General features: G+C 38.6%; 1 long non-coding RNA gene across 2 annotated transcripts; it reads right to left on the bottom strand.

Moving 5' to 3' along the window:
- Positions 1–363: 363 nt before the first annotated feature.
- On the bottom strand, positions 364–18,760 carry LOC121078048. Of its 2 annotated transcripts, none has more exons than XR_005824435.1 (3): positions 18,736–18,760; positions 18,141–18,201; positions 364–548 (listed from the first exon to the last, which is right to left on the bottom strand). It is a non-coding gene; the product is annotated as an uncharacterized LOC121078048 (long non-coding RNA). The 2 variants fall into 2 exon arrangements; XR_005824434.1 differs by lacking the exons at positions 364–548; positions 18,736–18,760 and adding exons at positions 3,810–3,929; positions 18,300–18,639.
- Positions 18,761–19,786: the final 1,026 nt, after the last annotated feature.

The following is a 19,786-nucleotide window of genomic DNA, read 5'->3' as shown; positions in this document are numbered from 1 at the left end:
TATGAATAAAATCCTTTAAAAATAGTTTTCCTTTAAAAAAAATGAAAAATAATTCTAAAGCACGCCTGCAGTTATCATCAACTTCCAGCACAAGGAAAGTAATTATTTGCCTGAAAGCTAAAATGCTACGAGCTTTGTGCTTCTTATTAATGCCATCAGACTAATTGTTGAGCCTTACAATGCTGTAACAGTGACTACCCGACCTAACTTTGGCTATAAAAAAAAATCTCCAGCTTTTTTGCTTTTAGACCAGCAGATCTAAATACATCCTCTGAAGTCAGCAAGGATCCAGGGAGGTGGCTTCTCCATGAAAAAATACTCGAGTGCAGACTGCTTGGGGAAGCTGCCTAGCTTACTTGGAGACTTGCTTGGGTTCTGGTGCTGGTTTCCCTGTCTGGGACCACTGGATGTTGGTGGCTTGGGCAGTCCCAGCTCCCGGCCTGGCAGCAGTTAGCAGAAACTCCTTGTCTTCAAGGACGTGGAGAAAATCAGGTGGAAATCTGCTCCCTCCCTTCCCCTGTCTTGCTTCACCAGTTGCAGAACGAGGGCTATGGAAATTAAAGGAGTCTCTGAGTTTTAAATTGCATCATGTTTAAAATTAACATTCAACTCCCTGACATATACATCACCGCAGTAGGAACTCCTTTCCATTTGTTTATATGTTTAAGTGGAAAACAGGATTAGAACTGACATATATTTTCATATGATTACCTCTGATTTGGGTGGCAAATCTGCAAAGAGCTACAAAAATAAATAGAGTCATATATCATTATTATTATACTTGTGGGTTTTTTTAATTTATTTCAGAAAGATTGCCTTAATGGCACACTGATTTTTTTTGTGTATTGAATTACTTTTAATTGTCCCTTGTTTTAATCTTGTAGGAACTACAGCCTTTTAAATCATTATATTTCACTGTGAAGCTCCAAGAATGTCATCCACTTATAGGTACTGTATGCAACAAGATGTATTGCTGCTATTAATGCTCTTATTAGGGGTGTATGTTATGGCGTGAATGTCAGTTGATGCATCTTACGGGAACAAGAAAGCAAAAATGAAACCACGTCTCTTTCCTTTCTGGCACTTTAGCCTTTCAATATTTTTTTTTCATTAATAATTGATTGCTTTTATTTGGAAGAGGGGAAGATGGCATCCCCTGTAACACTGTCATTTTGGACTGTCTTGTCAAGAGGAATGTGACTTTCTTCAAGCCAGCTGGGACCCAGCTAAATGCAAAGTGGCAAACATTTTAAATTTGAGCTGTGTAAATCACCATTTTGTTGGTCTTTTCTATATTTTGGCATACTTCCTCAAGAACCCTTTGCACTTTTTTTTTTTCTGGTAGTTGGAGAACTAAATCCAACTACAACTGTCTTTAGTGTAGGGGAAGTTAGCAATGCCATGTAAAGATAAGGTTGACTGACATTTTCTGCTGATAAAACTTCATTTTCAATCGTCAGACAACCATTGGGACAAATTCTCTGCTACAGTTCAGCTTTTACATGAAGTTTCAGCTCGGGCTGTTCACTGCTTTCTGAAGTTAAAATCAGGCAAAATATATTGCTACAGACAAGGTAAAATAAACTTTAGAACCATTTCACTGATTTTTTTTTTCCTTGCTTTTCCCATCATTCCCCCTCCAGATCATTTTTCAGGTTTTTGTGAATAATAAGACCCAATAAAAATCTACATCTTAAATACACCACTAATCTGCAGGACTGCATGCTGTTTCCTCCATTTAATAAATTGTCCTTTCCAGTATGAATCTCACTACATTAAGATAACTTAATTTTCTCTTGCTACTGTGCTGTGCAGAAACCTGGTTTTGCTAGAGTTTTCCAGAGATCTTTATGAATTTGAGACCCATTTAAGTAATTCTGAGTTATCCAACGTTTTAAGGCAGACAACATAGCCATAAGCAACGGCGTGGATTCCCATCCCAGCCCAGCTATTTCTCCCTATTCCCAATGATAGGCTTCCTATGACAACGACAAGTTATTTCATTTTCCCTTCCCCCTGCCAAGTATAATTTTTCCTGCCACGCAGCATATAGAACTGACAAAATCCTCACAGGATTTAAATTAAAGGTTGTTGCCAACATTTCACCTTCAAATGAGTGTAGCTTTTAATAAATTATATCAAATCTAGGAGAGGTACCATCGTGATTCACTCTAGAACATCTTGAGTGCTGGGGTATGCCAACAGAAATAATTAACTTCAACAAGGCTCTCTATTAAGATGCAGCATGCACGATTAAGGGAGTTGTAGTTTTGAACAAATGGTTCAACATGCTGGTGTCAAACAGAACCGTTCTCCCTCCTCCACTGCCTTGGCAGCCGTTGGACTTCATTAGGAGGAGCACAACATAAAAGCATGCAGACAGGTGCACAGCAGCATTAAGGACTCCACAACAAGATCAGAGCAACAGCTTGGTTTTTGCTGTTGACAGAACAGAGACTGTAAAAGACGATCCAGAGCCATGAAAAGGATTCAGGGTGAGTATTAAAATAATAATAATAATAATATATTTAATGAAAATACAAGCAATCCACAGTATAAGCACTGCCTCTAAAAATAAGGAAATTGCCAACATATACAAAATGATTTATGTCTGTTGTCTCACTTAAGCCTGTGGAGATGTTTAAAAGGAAATTATGTCTAGAACTGGCAAAGCAACAATTCTATTTCCCAGCTTAAAACAAAAATTAAGAATTTAGCTCTTGATATCTACTGCATAAAGACCAATTCCCTGATCCTGAATATGTATTTAAAGGCTTAATTCACACTGAAATCAAATTACCAAACTTCATCTCCTTAACCTGTAGCTTTGCATGTGGAAAAAAAGTATCTCTGGAAATGTATTAACAGACATTTACAACACTCAAAAGCAAACCACTTAGAAAAAATGCTAGGTGTTAACTGAAATCAGGCTTGTTCTTCTAAATGAGATTCATCAGAGGGCTTGATGGTATCGCACTTCAAGAGGTGAGCAAGAAGGGACACAGAAGTATTTAGGACGTGTGCTAGCCATTAAGCCCAGCTTTGCTGCGATGTCTCAAGGAGCATGCACCAAAGCATTCTGAAGGACCCTGGTGATACTCCATGGGATGGAGCCATGTGATAAGTGCACGTGGGTTGTGTACAAGGCCACCGCAAAATCATCCATCTCACAAGTCGAAACATCTATTAATTGTATATCCATCATTGTGAGATGTACAAGGACTCCACAAAGAGCCTAGAAATTGATATTAGACAAGCTCATCCCCAGTAACAATTATGTACACCAAAGTCACACCAGCATATTACAGAAATCAGGATGCTGTTGCTTTGGGAAGCTAGCAACAAGTTCTTGTGAACACGTAGGCCCTGGCTGCAAAGGCTATGGGGGAAGATTCTACACAAATATCCTTAATATAGAGCAAAAGTAGAGATACTCCCCTCCCAAACACTGACAGAAATTCCCCAGCCATCAGCAGCCCCCTGAGATGCCAGCATTGTGAGATGAGAAAAAAAACAACTGATATTTATTCTGCAAGTGAACTTGCAAAGCCCTATCCCAGCCAACACAGTCACGATGAATGGGTAAGTACTAAAAAAAAAAAAAAGCCTATTTACTACTTCTACTTACTAAGAGCAGCTTCTTGCCACTGTGAGAAGGGTGACACAAAGCTGGGGAAAGGGTAAGGTAAACAGCCATGCCCTGACACACTATGTGAGTTTACTTTTTGTTTTGCCTTTCTTGACAGTTAGACAACCTGCACCAGGGCCCCAAGCCACACACCACCCCAAAAACTTTACCTCTATCCTTGTGCAAAAATGAGGTTTCAGGTATTCACAGCTACATTTGTGCCACTAACAGGACTGGACACACACTGACAAAAAAGTTCCTCCTTTCAGGCTATTATAGTGTGTACATAACCACAGCTTTTCTGTAACGTTAGGGGGAAATCATAAAGCCAACAGTGAGAAGTTTTTCAGCTGGAATCTTTTCTCATGTGAAGAAAAATGAAACCAGACACTTGGGGGCAACAACAGGGCACGTGGGTAAAGACCAAAATAGGATGCCTTCTGCTGCCCATAGGAACACAAATAATAACACGCTAATGATGTTAAGTGTCATATTTATTTTCCCCTTGCAAAGCGATGCTTGCCCATGAAGAATCGCCTTTCTTTAAATAAAGCACCTTTCAAACAAGTTCATTAGAAAACCATCTGAGCGCTCCTGACAGTCAAGCTGGTGTGTGAGACAATATCAAATTACTCATCGTGAATAAATTACCAGATGAATATAGTCTCCTGTTTTTCTTTTTTTCTTTTTCTTTTTTCCATTACTTGCTCATTTGCTAAATGTAACTACAGTGAATTTGTTGTTTTTCATTCACTAAGTAACCCACACGATTATTTATTTATTTATTTATTATTCTGTGAGATGTATTACTGTAGTACTTTAGGGTTGTGGGCAGAATGAAGGCCTCAGCAAAGGACAGTATAAAAACTGTGAACAGAGAATGGTAACAAATTCCCAGCCCCACTAAACCTATACACTAAATTTTGAAGACAAAGTATGTCAGGAAGGGAAATGTAAAACAAGCAATACTTCTGGTCGAGTCAGTGACTGAATCAAAACTAGATTCAAGTCTTCTGGAAACTGCTAGGCTAATAATACAGGCTAGAAGAAAATTAGGGATGGCAAAAATGAGAGGTGAGAAAAAAACACATGGAGGATTTATGCTACTGATGGAGGATAAGCAGCAAATAGAAAATTAGACTGCAGTGGGATTATACTGACTGCCTGATTTTCAACCTTCAGATTATTTGTAAACTCCAGTGAGGTATGAGATTTTTCTGTTGCATTCTTTTTTTTTACTGAAATGGTCAAAATATGACAGTGACGAAAGGTGAAACAGCATGCAATCAGTGGATAACAAAAGAATTGCTGCAAAAAATAATGTCCAATATGCCAGCCTTCAGTATTCGCATGAATGCAGTGGGAAGAAAGACAAGAACAGCAGCAAAGGGTCACATGGATGCCTCAAAACAAGCTTACAAGTAATTTTCACTATATCATGTTCACAATGCTAGGCTTGTTGGCTCCAAGCTTCTGTATGTTTCTATTTGTTTTTCTTAAACGAGCAATTAGTCAAATCTGAGTTAATGAAGCTTGCTTAGTCATCCAAGGTCTGTAAAACTTTGCCAGGAGTCAGCATCTTTGCAACCTTTGAGATTCATGACAGGCTTTGCTGACTGGCTTCTCTCAGCTTCTGAAATCCCATTTATCAGCTCATTTCAGGCATCTTTAGAAATGCAGGAGAGATGAAGAGGGAAGACATTGTCCTGTCAGGGTAGTTCATATCAGTTCCTTTAGACTAAAGATTGAGAGACTTAATCATCTCCGTTTGAGATGACAGTGAAATATACTCTCACATCAATAAAGATCAGGGTCGGGGGGGCGGGGGGAGCAGATTAGGAACAGGTCTGAGAAAATGCTGCTGCTCTCTATTGCTATATGGCAATTTGGAATTGGGGTTAAACCCACAGGGAATTATCAAACATCTAGGATAAAAACTGAAAGCGCTGTTCTGATCAATAGCAGTTTGATGGCCTGGAACACTGAGAGGGAAAAAATGCCTCCTATTAGCTCCAACTGCAGGACTAAGAGGAGATGGAGAGGGCACATTTTGAAGCAAAAAGTATAAATACAGGGTCTTGCTCAGAACAGCTATTTGCCAGTGTTCTGCACAGACAGGAATCTCCCAGGTAAAGAAGGAAAAACACACCTATTAGACTTCACAGACGTGCAGCAAACAATTTGTCAGCAAAACTTCACTTTGATGACAGAGTCGTTATAAAAACACCACCAAAGCATCTTTTGACATGGACTCTCAAGTAAAGAAAAGCCTTAAATCTGCCTAAGCTAGCATTAAGTATTTTAAACAACACTTTAATTCAGATCTAAAAAACAAAAAATCTGGAAGGAAAATGGAAAAAGGGAGAATGAAAAAATTCCTCCAAACACTGTGCCTGTCTTCTCTCAGATGCTAGTGACATGTCTGAATGATCGGTCCCCAGAACTGAACGCGTGGACCTCTACATAGGAATTAAGAACTAAACTCTCAAAGTGAAGGCTATAGCAGACTCCTATTTTTAGTGCATTATTCATGGAGACATACAACCAAGACACGTGGATTATTGGATTACATGCACACATCCTCTCTCCTAGGGAGACAATCTGAACTAATGGCAATGTAATCTGCCACCTCCTCCTTCCCATTCCACTTTTCAGTCTCCGCATTTCTCCATCTGTTTCAAGGCCATATCTTAAGTCACCTTTAGTAGTGCCTCCTCTCACATAAATCCTTCTACAAGCTGAAATGTATCTTAAGAAATCAATTAGCTCAAGCAAATTAACCATGTGGCCTCACACCTACCTTCTGCACTTACTCCTACCTTCTCCATTTATCTCCTACCTTCCCATGGAGCCAGTGTCTCTTTCTTCCTGTGCAGTCATTGATCTCCTGAAACTATTTTAGAAATCTTGTCTCATGGGCTAGAATGATACAGAACATAATCAGGGACTCAAATTCATCACCTTTCAGCAAGGAGGAGAGCCTTTCCAATCTGGAGGTCTGAACAAATTTGGGGGCCATCTTCAGCATCTAACCAAGCAAGGTTTTGATGTAAAAAACAGCTCTTGCCTCTCTTTGTTAACCAGAGACATGGCAGTTACTGGTCAATCACAGACTGTTGAACTTACAAACTAATGCCTGCGATGAACAGAAGATCAACATGCAGTGTGCATTTTGAGGAAAAACAAGAGTCAGTGTCAATTCCTTGGTAATTCACAGTAGATGTTTTTGTTGTTTTTTTTTTTTGCTTGTTTTGTTTTTTCCTCTCTCTCATTACCAAGAATTTGAAAACAAGCAAAAGCTGCCAGATATGTACTCAGAACAGTGCATTTTCCATCTCTCCTATAGCAGTAATCTGATCCTAAGAGTTTAACAACTACCAACTGCTTACTGCCCAACAATATGCTATTTTAAATTATTTTACAAAATAATGTCTAAAATCTGCAGACCTCTCAATTTGCATTCACAAATACACCCATTTCCCACTGCAGATATCTAAAAAGATATCTACCTAACACTGGCAAACAAGCACAAATATTAGGATCTACTATTCTTGTTGCAGCTAATTTATTAGTTACACGCCATCCTTATGGGCTATGTCATCCAGGAATACATCTTGGAGGCTAAACTGGATTTAACCTGATTTCATACCCAGGGAGATATTTGCTGAAGAGGGATACAAGCCCTAATCCACTGGCTTTATTTGTACACAGCAAGTGACTCTTTCCAATGCATTTTTTGGCAAGTGTCTGCTGCAAGAGTCATTTCTCGAAACCCAGTGCATTTCTTGTAGAAGCTGTTTTCTACAAGCCGCAAGAGCCAAGGGATGATGAGGAGCAATAGGCATTGTAAGAGACCTTTGGGAAAACGCAAATCAAGCCTTTCTACAGTCAGCAGATACACACTTAGCCATAAAACCAAGGAAACATTGTGAAATGCAACTGTCAGCAATGAACACAGTTAGAAGAGTTCTTTCACAAGTCAGTTCCTTCATATTCACTGTTTCTGACTTTTATTTATTTCTTTGTTTGTTATCCTGTCACAGCTGGATAAAACCTCATAGTTAAAGCATTCTCTGGGGCAACTGTAACAAAAATAATTAACTGAGCAAAGCTGCTATCCAGTGGAGGGGAGATGGATAGCAATGCATTCTGTTCTCCTGCTAAGCACCCTCCGAGGCTGGGATAACGGCAGCAGAACTAAGCTGGCCTATTCTCCAGTGACAGGTGTTTGCAGAGCTTTTGAGAGGTTTGGGAAATGAAATGTGTTTTCTGAGAGCTCACAATGAAATCATACAAAGAAGGGCTCTTATTATACTGTCATCCTATATCACACCAGGTTTGAAAATGGAGCACTTCTCTTGTGCCTCCAGAACAACAATATTTTTCTGATGCATCTTATATTCTAAAATGCCCTCCCTAATCATAGCTTCCCATAAGGAGTAAATCTCCAAAATTCATACACAGTGCAATTTAAAAGCGTCAAGCCAATAGTAAATGAAATTCTGATATAAGCAGACTGCAAAGCTGGTAATGAACAGCTCTACCCTCTCATTGAGCAACAGGAAACACAGATGTCATGCGACTGAAATGCAGGTAAACACACTCCCATTTTTCTCCAATCACCAGACAATCCAATCTCACCCCAGACAGACAAAAAACACACCAGAAAAGGGGGTATACAGAGCAGGCTCCGAGCCACCAAACATAGGAGAGTGAGGGGAGCCAGCAGAGGACTTCGCATAGTTGTTCTGTTGTGTCTGATCTACACCACAGGACTGGCACCTCTCTGTAAAACCTTCTTACAGTAGCTGGAAGCAAAGTTGCTTTGCAAAAGAAAATGGTTTCCTTTCTCCAGCACCTGGTCTGAGGTCTCATGGTTTTATTTGCTCTATCCAAATAAACATCATTGCTTTTACACCATGAAATGCAGATGAATGGTACAGGTTTGTTCATAATTCCCAATAAGGACAAGTGACTTTCTGGCACTAAGTGATACTACACTAAACCATAAAAGCTTTAGCCCCTCTTTCTCAGTGTATTACCTTTGATTATTTCATTTTCACTCCTGAATCACAAGCCTAAAGAATTACTATCTCAACGCAGTGCTAGTCTCTACTCCAGAATCTCATTCCTAGTAGCTGCAAGAAACAGAAGATGCAAATTTAGCCACAAGCTCTTCTGAGCTTTTCCTCCAAAGGTTTCCAGAGCCCTCATAGCTATGGAGGGGTCTTTCTGAACCTTCATAGTTTCTATACACTTATTATTTTGAATATTTTTATTTGTATCTGTTAGCTGTCAATGTCAAAAATTCTTAACTTTTTTTGTGATGAGAGTTTTTGAATATCAAAAGGCTCAGACACTTAAAGACTTCTGGCAATCCTGTTGGGCCCTATACATTTGAGAAAGAAAATTAGGGTTTTATCCTGCCTTTTTCCTTTCCCTCCTCCTTATTGGCAAACGAGAAGAGAGGACAAAGAATAAAGATTTCTTGTTGTGGGAGGTTCCTTTGAGGTAGCTAATTCAAGCATTTGCAGAAAAATTTGAAAAGTTTATTCTAAACAGTTTGCTACAGCAAACCAGTACCTCCCTCCTTTTCCTTCAAGGACATCTGGAAATACAAATGCAGAAAATCCTTAGCAAAAGTTTCAAAAGGTAGAAGAGGTCTTGTGAGAAAAACAGTTTATGATGCTGTTTGAAGTCTCACTGAAAAGCACTCCTGCCTTTGCTGGGTAGATAACACTTTTAAAATGGCTGTATTAGCATGGCAGCTAGAGCCTCATATGAAAAACAACCATGTTTCTTCATAGCATATCTGCCGCTTGCACAGAGAGGAAATAAAATTAGGCGGGCACTAAAGCACAGAAAGTGCAAGACAGTTAATGAAGGGTGTGTTAAGTAGGAAGAGTGCATGAACACATCACTGAAGTGATTGGATATCTGTAACCTTCCTTACTTGCAGCTTCCGTAAAAGCTAAACATGCCAGAATCCACAATGTAAACATCCTTGTCACACCCTGGAAATTGCTGTTGACACTTGGCAAATGAGAAGCCCAAGCCCATAGGTGCTGAGGGTTAGACTTTTTCAAAAGGGTAAAATCACAGCAGGGAACTGAAGACAGTCCCTTGAATGTTAGGCTTATTTCTTCTCATGTACCAGCCAGTCATTCTGTGAGTTCTGATTTATTTCTTTTAGGAGGAAAAAAAAAGAAAAAGAAAAAAAAAAAAAGAAAAAAAAGAAAGAAAGTCCAAACCAAACATTCATCTCGTATTGATCCAAATTCTTTCACTTAACTCATAATTTCACTCCTTCAGAGAAAATGTTTTTTTTTGTCCAGGTTTAGCTAAAATGCTCCAGAAGATGTAGTCTAAACATATATTCTAAAAGTTGTCATATGCCTCTGCCTTTTCTATCTTAGGAAATTAAAAAAAAAAAAAAAAAAAAAACTAATGGAAGAGGAAGAGAGTATGTCAGAAATCTGTATTCTGCTTCTGTAAACCCAAGGGAATTTAACAATTCAGCTAGAAATGAGTAGTCATTTGTTTTTGTTGTTCTTCATTTGAAAATCTCTAGAATATTTTGAGCTTTAATCTTATCACTAAAAGGAGACATTTTCTGCATTGTGATTTCACTGGATCATAAGAGGTTCATCTACATCTTTCTTTCATTTGGACAAAGGCTGTTCTTCACAGAAGCCTCTAACCAATATCACCACCTAAAATATGCAACTCAGGTGCTCTTAGGTCCTAGAATGAGCACAACACACTATAGTCACCATGATTTTCAGGCTAGGATACCAGTTATTACCATACATATTATTTTACATCCCACATTATGTCAGGAAAGTATAATAGAAAGGTGTTAACAACATCTGGGGCTGTATTAATAGATCTAAAGGCTGGGGAGAGGCATAGCCTCCACCACCATTCATGGGAATGTTTAAAAGCAACCCATAAAGTATGTACCATCAGTGCGATAAAGATCAAGATTAACTATCTTCTATGATGGAATTTTCCTTTTTTGACTTCAATAGCTTTTTGATTTCATGGACAACTCAAATGCACACACATCAATCGTATATAATGACAGGTTCAGAATGCAAAAAGAAAGAATGGGGGGAAAAGAGAACTAAAAGTTACTTATTCTTAAAAGAAAGTACTGAATAAAGAGTTATAGATTCCAAAAAGATAAAACAAACAACAAAACTATGAAGTCCTCCAAGCCCTGATGGAGTCCTTGAAAAACAAAGGAGCGAGATACAGACAGAGAATAGATTATGTTAACTAAATCATGATTCCCTGTTTGAATCTGGAAATTTACTTGAAGTGGAGCATTCATTTCTCTAATGGAATAATGGAAGTAAACTGAAACAATATTACAGTTAATGACATTTTCTCCTGACCACACAGGTATGTTTCCTTCATTTTTATTTTTTTTCCTATAAAGAACACAAGATTTCTGCAAAGCAAAGCAAAACTGCCAGTTCCTTTGAATGATTGTGAGGGGATGGTACAACATGGAGAAGAAGAATATCCCGAGGGTACTGTATTCAATATTCAATCCAAAGTTTACTGGAAGAGGATTTCCAGTGCTCCTCACTTACAGGAACTACTCTAAGAAACCAGAAATTAGGGTGAAAGTCAATTTTATTGGAGTCTTTTCCAGTGCATTACACTATAATAGAATGCCTGTTCATTTACAGAGAAAAGCATTTCCTGGGCTCAGTTTCAAAGGGGGTCATGCTTCCAATAATTAAATTGTGTACAGAAGGCAGTCACTTAAATTCCACACTGCTAATTTTATGCAAAATAGAACCCTATCGATCTCCTGCACTTTCCCAGCATTTAGCTGAAGTTACACGCACCCTAACAACAATATAAAACAGATTTTTCCATTAGCTTGAAATCTAAAGAATGGTGCATAGTATTTGAGCATACAGTAAATCTATGTATTAGGAGTGCGGTGAAAACAGGGATGGGACAGTTGACTGAAGATCTTATGTTTCTGGCCAAAGAGTTTACTTGGTGGTCTACTCGGGAATTCACCCTGGTACATTTGTTTTTATTTGGTTTATGCAATTCCCCTGGTGGTGAGCAATTCTAGCTTGCCAAATAAGTCTTCTTTCTTTCCTCTTCCATAGAGATTATAATGATCTCTGGAGTCATTTCTAACTCATCTCTCTCTCAATAATGTCACTACCACTAGAATGAAGTGCTACTACACAAATGGCCAACTGAAGAACGTACAAGATGTTTTGTGTTTGGGAGAAACGAGCACACTGGCTGCATCAGTCTCCTCAGTCTTCAGTACTGCAGACCCTATTGTGACCTGCATTTTGGGTATATACCCCATTCTGTGAACAGCCCAGACAATGCTTTGGACAGGAACTGCAACAAAAAGAAAAAAAAATAAACGGTGCAAGAAAACTAGATTATTCTGCCTCTGCCTGCAGAGCACAGCAGTGACAGCTCCTAGGTGATTAGGATGGAGCTTGTTTGCACAGTAAAGTCCACTCAAGTCGAGGGAAATATTTCAATTATTTGAAGTGGGTTGTAGATTGGAGTTATAATTGAAGCTTATTTTTTTCAGTGTTGTTGTAAATTGAATGCTGACCCATTACAGCAATCAACAGCAGTGTCACTAGTAACTGCAATTATTTAAAACTACTGAAATGCATCACCCCATGGAAGTAATTTCTTTTGTTTTAGGACATCTTTTAATCATAAAATATTCAGGGTGGGTCTCTGTTGCAAACATTCTATTCACTCAATTTCTCATAATACTGATAATAATCTGATGGTTATGCAAAAGGGAAAATGAAAATTTAAGTTTGAAATAAATACTACAATTCTCCCCTTTCTCTTTACAAACTCAAATCAATGCAACCAGTAGTGATTTAAAAAAAAAATAAAAATCTTTTCCTTCTAAGAAAAGCACAAGGTATTTGTTCAGTTATACACAAATTTCATGAGATTACACATGCTTCACAAGAGATTACCTTTGCAACCAGAGTTGCAATGCAACAAATCTGCAAAATCAGATTTCAGGCATTTCAAATGGAAAACCTTGAGAGACTGTCTAACTTATGCAGTAATTCAAAAAAGATGCCACAACAGATCACCTTCCTAGTGTGCCAGGAAGACATGGACCTATGCTATATAGACACAGAAATCTGACTAAGAAAGTGTCTAAAGTCACGTTCTTTTCATGGTGTGTTTAAGAATAAAAACTGTTCTGCCATGAAATAACTTGTCAGCTGAGCTGGGTAGGATATGCCATTAGGGTCAAGTAAAAGCAATTCTTTTACCAATCTCAGGCCAAAACAAAGAGGTAGAGGTTGTTTATTATTATTATTATTTTAAAGGCAGCTATAAAAAGCCTAGAAAACATTATGTCCCCAGAATATTGGTTGATATAGCAATAACTGAATGCTCAATGCCACATTTGACTCTGTCTTTGGAAAAAAAAAAAAAAAAAAGTTGTCTTTTCTTCCTCATGGGCTGATCAGAATGATACCATTATAATTCAGGTCTAATCTGTAGGATCAGCATCAGCAAAAAGACTGTTTAGCTTATCAAAATCTATTTAGGTTACCCAGAAGTGGCTTGGCTACAATGCATAAATATATTCAGAAGAAGATATCAAGTGGTAAATGATTATCCAACATATCAGAGACACAGAAAGAATCACTGGATGAAAGAAAGCCTGATTCATTCAAATTAAAGCAAGCGTACTAATTATTTAATGACTACAAGTGAAACTGCTGGCATAGGCTAGCTAGGAAGTTTGTAAAAATCACTCTTTTAGAGATTTATAAGTACTGATTAGACCAATATCCAGCAGCAATTGCTCAGGAGGAGCAGTTTCTGCTTCAGAGCAGGAAGATGGGCTTGTATTACCTTCCTGACATCCCTTCCAGCCCTTCTTTCATCAGCAGAGAAAGCTGTAGGGCTCCCAGCGATAGTAATGTCCAGCAGCATGCAGAAGCTCAGAGCAATACGTCCAGTTACCTCAAAACTCACTAAATTTGGGCAACTGGAATAAGGTCAGTGCTAGCCCATTATTTAGGTGATCTGCTCCAGCGTCTTGTTCAGAGACATCAACTAGTTTCCTACTGCGTGAGGAAAAATTGCAAGAAGTCCAGCAGTAATGGCAGTATTTTACTCTAAAGGACTCATCAAAAGATAAAAGTTTGTTTAAAGCAAAAGAGCTGAGAAAGCTGTTAAGTAAAATAAATTGCTAACTAGGTTTAAAAAAAAAAAATCAACTTACTGGTGGGGCAGAAGAAGCTAAGCATTTAAGCCACAGAAACTGGATGCCCCATCCCTGAAGTACTTAAGTCCAGGCTGGATGGGGCCCTGGGCAACCTGATCTTGTGGGAAGTGTCCCGGCCCATGGCAGGGGGTTGGAAGCAGGTAGTCTTTAAGGTCCCCTCCGACCCAAACCATTCTGTCATTCTGGTTTGATAATTAAAAGTATTTGATACTGAAAAGAACGAACTATGGTTACTTGCTGTTACGGAAATGGAGCCATGAACTAGGAGATGCAACATACCTCTTAGAGATGCGAATTACCTATAAAATATTGAAGTGGGAGAAGTTAGTGCTTGCTAATCTCTTGACAGTGGTCCTGTCTAGCAAGAGGCAGGCACAGGAGTACTTTCATTTCCAGAGTGCAAGAGGGCTTCTCTCTCGTGTCCTGGCACTTCTGTGTGAGCAAAGTCAGGAAGGACCAGACTCCGCATTCATTTGGCGAAGAAAACTACTCAACCAGCCTGAGATTCTGCAACTGCAAGAAAAAACTCAAAGCCAAGCAAGGAGCTGTGAGACAAATTAGTATGTTTTTGATTCATTCTTACTGAGGAAGCAGTTTCCAAAAGCAGCAAACATTACAGAAAGTTGTCTGATGTTATGCAATGCATCGCTCTGAACTCTACGGCCAGCAAGGCTTGATAAATAGCAGGGAAAAGATTAACAGTGGGAAGAGTGTTTTCCTGGGCACTGCAGGATGTTTTTAGACACTGGCAACTGCAAGACAAGGCTGGAGAACTGGTGCTCTTGGATTTCTTCTGATGCTGGGACCAGGGGAGCATCTCTAGAAAGCTGAATTTCAGGAAGTGAGATTGAATTTACAGCTCCTGCTCATTTCCATGAACAAAAATCAGGCTGATGAATGGGAAATGGCTACTCCCACTTCAAGAAGGCCTGCTCGAAGCACACCCTGTGGTGAAGATGCTGGAACCAGCATCCAATTCATATGCAAAACTTGCATCTTCTGTCCAAAGAGATCAGAAGAACAACAAGGATGCCATTGCTCATGACCTTTGTGAAGGGTACCTGGCTGCTGTATAAAATGGCAACTCAGACACAGAGGCAGGTTTCAGTAGGACCACATATTCATTCTACCTCCTCATCCAGTCATGGCCAGAAAATAATACCACAGGTGACTGCACTCCTCCACTATCCATCTTGACCTCCATTTGACATGCCCAGCCACTTACAGATCCTTTCACAGCAGTCACTATAAATCTATCCTCTTGGGAAAAAAGAGGAATAAATCACCTAGTTTCATCTCTTGCCATCCAAATATTCATCTGCATTATTTATAGCTAATGAAATATCAGAGAATTCTTTTCTCCCCTCATTGTGCATGCTGTCATGTCATACTTGGTGCTGCTCTACCTAGTGCTCTTTGTTTATTGCACTGGAATTGAGAATCAGCATTTTGCCATTTAGTTTGTATTCTCCAGGGTGAAAACCTAAATTTGAAAAATGAAGGAAGCACTACTCTTAACCTTAAAATGGGAGCAATTTAATCTAGTCTTAAAATACTGAGAAATCTTTTGCAGTTAAATTACTGATCCTGATGAGACACTGGCAAAGCACAGCTAAAAATGCTCTGTCTGCTACAGTGTCTAGGGGCTGCAACCTCTCTGCACATTGCAAACTCTTGGATAAGCTGAAGTTAAAAACTTTGTGCTTTGAAATCCCACAAAACAGCATTGCAAGCATTTACTGAAAAAGTGTAGAATCTCACAGGCACAGAAAAGGCTATCAATACTTAAAGTACTGGACAGATTTTCTGAGCACAGGGTGTATATGTAGTTTTGAGCTCCCTTGAAAAATCTAACCTGTGTTTGTCCACATTTGCTGGGATCTCACTGCCCAGTTAAGCACCTGCACTATTCATTCAAACCTCAGGTATTCTTATTTTAGACATAGGGAAGCAGTATCTAACTTGGTCTATAGAGAGCAGATTTATAGCAAGGTTCACAGGCTTCAAAGTTCAAAGCAGAATCAAGAGCTGAACCAAGGTGTATCATGGCAGAAATCATGGCCCCATCCTCACTCACTTGAGGATCAACAAATTTTTAGAGCTTTAATGTATCTAACTCTAGTGGAAGAAGTGGAATTGAAAGTCCAGCACTGGACTCTGGAAAAATAACTACAAGTGAGATGTGAGGATACTGTGCAAGTCCCCTACTTCAGGGAAAATTAAATACAGAAAATATACGGCTGGCCACATATTGCAGGCCTGCAAATCTAGTTTGAAAACAGTAGGTTTTATGTGATTTATAACTGTGCACAGTCTATTCATGTTCAGTCATTTGGTAGTGGGCAGCTTGTCTGATTAGCACTTGATACTCCCAATTTTCATGCTCAATGTTCCCCTCTCCCCAGTTTATAATAGCAACAATATCTTCCATAATGTACCACCAATCTTATGCTAGATGTTTCACAGCCTTATCTAGCTTCCAGCAACAATATACATCTAGTAAAAGTGAGGTGGGCGAAACTCCTTTCTAGCATCATTATTCACGCAGGATTTAAGCTGTGCTTTCAAGAACTGTGTGTCAGTAAAAACTCCAGTCACAGTACAGCCAAGAGGAAGTCGAAGCAGGATGCTCAGGTGCAGAACTGAATTCATTTTAAAAAAGGCTGAGCAAGTATTTTATGGAATAGTTTTAGGAATTTACCCAGACTCTACAAAGACTGTAAAGATTTGCAGTAGGAGAAGTTAGTTTGAAAATAATGAACTGAAATACCAGCCCTGCCTAAAATGTTCTCCAAAAGCCCCTTATCCTAGCTTCTTCTAGGCTTTTCACTTGCCTCTTAATAGCTGCAGAAAACATTCTGTATAAAATCACATAAACGGACAGAATCCATGACTTGCAGAGATTAGGAATTACTTATTTTTTAAGCCTTGCAACCCTCCAAATTCATCGCAAAGTATATGAAAAAAATAACATTCCTTGCAATGACTCTGCCACTGCTCATGGAAAAACATCTTTCCTGATCACTGACATGGCAGATATGCAGCTGACATCTGCTCAGCAGTTTAAGAATGCTTTGCTGACGCTTAAAATTGAGTTTCACTGTGAAATCAAGATGATATCATTGGCTATTATAATAAGTTGTTAAATGCCCATGGTAATACTTTTCCGTCTTTTACAATCAAGCACTTATCTTTTTGCTCTCCTCCCTCCCTCACAGTCACTAGTTGGGAGTTTATATTCTTAACAGAACAGCCATAGAAAAAGTATTTTTGTTATGTTTTTAAACTGCTGCTGCTTTCAATAAAACTAATTAATATCCTGCACTAAAACAGTTCCCTGGGTCTCCTTAGGTTTCAAATGCAGCTGACCTATGCACAACAGGGTCTTCACTTGAGATTGAATGCACTCATTAATGTTTTCTAATAAATGAGACTACCAGGTGGGGCTGTTCATTCAGCCTCCCAGAAGGTGCTGCAAGGAGGGGGTAGAATTAGGACAACCATTTGATTTGTGTGCCCCACACCCATGCTCTTTTTCCCCATTCAGCAACAATTAAAAGCTGAAAAAAGACTGATGAAAAAGAAATGAGATGCGTAGAGATTTGGGACTTTCTTGCTTAAAAATTGAATTGAACCATGGAGGCAAGAGTGGACAATGTGGAGACTGCTTTCATCCCTACCTCAGGCACACATATACCTTGATGACACTATTTTTTTTTTTTTTTTTTTTTTGCCTTTAACCCTGTAGTATCTTAGGCCAATATGGAGAGAAGCAAGTGAGAGGTCTTTTTCCATTACACCTACTGAAGGCTCTGCCTAGACCATCATTGCATTTAAACTGGGATGAAGGGAAACCAGTTAAGCTGTCTGTCACATAATACAGAGTTCAAACCTCTTTTGCACCTCTCAAAATAGAAGAGATGTTGATTAAACAAGATTTCTCATACTTAATTGCTCCTTAGCAGAGTCAATACAGCCAAATTCCTGAGCAAAGGAAACACCCCCACACTCTGTTTCCAAAGGTGCTAATCTTCTGCCTCTGTAGATAATCAAGGTTAGCTGAGAAATTAATGAGACCTTATTAACACCAAAGACACCCTAGGTATTTTCAGGTGAGGCAGGAGCACGTGTACCCCTTGTGCTTCGGCAACAAGGGTTGATAAATGGACTTTTGCAATGGATAAGTGAAGGTCAGAACAAGGACACCTAAGGAAGATCAACCACAGTCCAAAAACTTACCTTTTCTATAAGGGAATTATGTAGCTACAGAGAAAACATTTGCAGATCTAATGCTTAGGACCTGTTAAAAAAGATTCAGAAAACATACTGAATAGCTTGAAAAGTGGTTTTTTTTTTTTGTTTGTTTGTTTTTTAAAAGGAAATTACCCCCTCGCTCACCTGAGCAGCATTTGTTCAACCTTTGCTAGAGGTTAGGCTATTCCCCCTACTTTGGCCAAAATCTGTTCTGGTCTGGATTTCTAACATCTAGAGTGCCCAGCTCAAAGAAGACCCTGACAAAGGACTCTATCTATACTCTCTGATATGATAAAAACATCCATTTTTCTAACCTCAATACCATCAGCATTTTTTCCTTTCTCTTAAGAGCTCACCATGCAACCCCTATTAAATTAAACCAAAAAAGTGCTCGCTCATGCCTTTTTAAAGTAGCAGATTACCCATAATCTCCTCCCTAGGAATTCAAATTTTCTCTTCAATTAGAAAAGGGCTCAGTCAAATCATATCTAAAAAGAGACCACTTAAAGACCTGCCATGCAGGATTAAAAAGTAAATAAAAGTAAACTCATAGTAAAAATATCTCCTTTAATTTCCTTACTGATGAGAAGAAGCCTGCAACAAGATGGGTGCCCCCTTACTAAACTACATTTCCCAAGAGGCCACAGGCCTCACTTCAAATTTCAGACCTAATTTCCTGATCTAAAAGGCACTGTGGCTAGTTAAAGGATTTTTTTAGGTGATTTGGGAGGGTAGTGATGTCTTTTTGTAGATGTCTGTAATTGATTAGGTGAATAAAAGGCAGCTATCTTCTTATTTGTTGTTCTAACTTTTGCAGGGATTTACAGTTTAGCTTATTTTAGAAAATATATATATATTATTATTATTTAAAAGCAGTTGATCTTAAGTTGTCTGCATGTTAGCAAGACTAAAATGTTTTGTTGTTCAGCCTTTTTTACTATAGGGGTTGAATTGTTCAGGTATGGAGGAATGAAAAAGCAGAACTTGTATTCCAAGAAAAATCCACAAGCTATTTACAAACCAGTGCAAGTACCTGTGTAGCTTCAGGCTACTAATCAAATTATGGTGTGGGCCAGCTAAGGATTCAGAGGTTCATGTATTTGTCAGACTCTACTTGTAAATAGAGTTAGCATCTGCATTTGAAAATTCCTACCAGATTTGTTAAATGCTGTGGTAAAAGGAGAAAGAATATTGAAGCTAAATAGAAAGGCTTTTAAATTTTAATTTTAAAATCTTTAAATAAAATAAATATTAATACCAGATTATTATCTTTTCCATAGGATAATATTTAGATTCTGTCCAATACACTTATTGTATTTTGTATGTTTGTTTGGGGAGACTGGGGAGCAGGGGAGGGCAGCTATTTCATCCTGGATAGTGGCTGTTTTGTTTTCATTTGAATTTGGTGCATGGAAAGGAAAGAAAAAAATGCTATTTGAAGTCTTTGGGACTAGGCTTATATTCTCGAAGATACTATGGTGCTCACAGAATCAAATATTAATACTTTGAGCTTTTAGGCCCTAAATACTAAGGCAGATGGTATCTTGAAATCACACTACTTAGCCTTCTAGCTTGAAGTGTAAAAGTCTCTTTTTGTACCACAGAGATTTACTATTACAACTGATAAAGAA

The sequence above is a fragment of the Cygnus olor genome, chromosome 14, assembly GCF_009769625.2.
Source record: "Cygnus olor isolate bCygOlo1 chromosome 14, bCygOlo1.pri.v2, whole genome shotgun sequence".
Taxonomy (NCBI): Eukaryota; Metazoa; Chordata; class Aves; order Anseriformes; family Anatidae; genus Cygnus; species Cygnus olor.
This window is presented reverse-complemented; position numbering and strand designations above follow the sequence as displayed.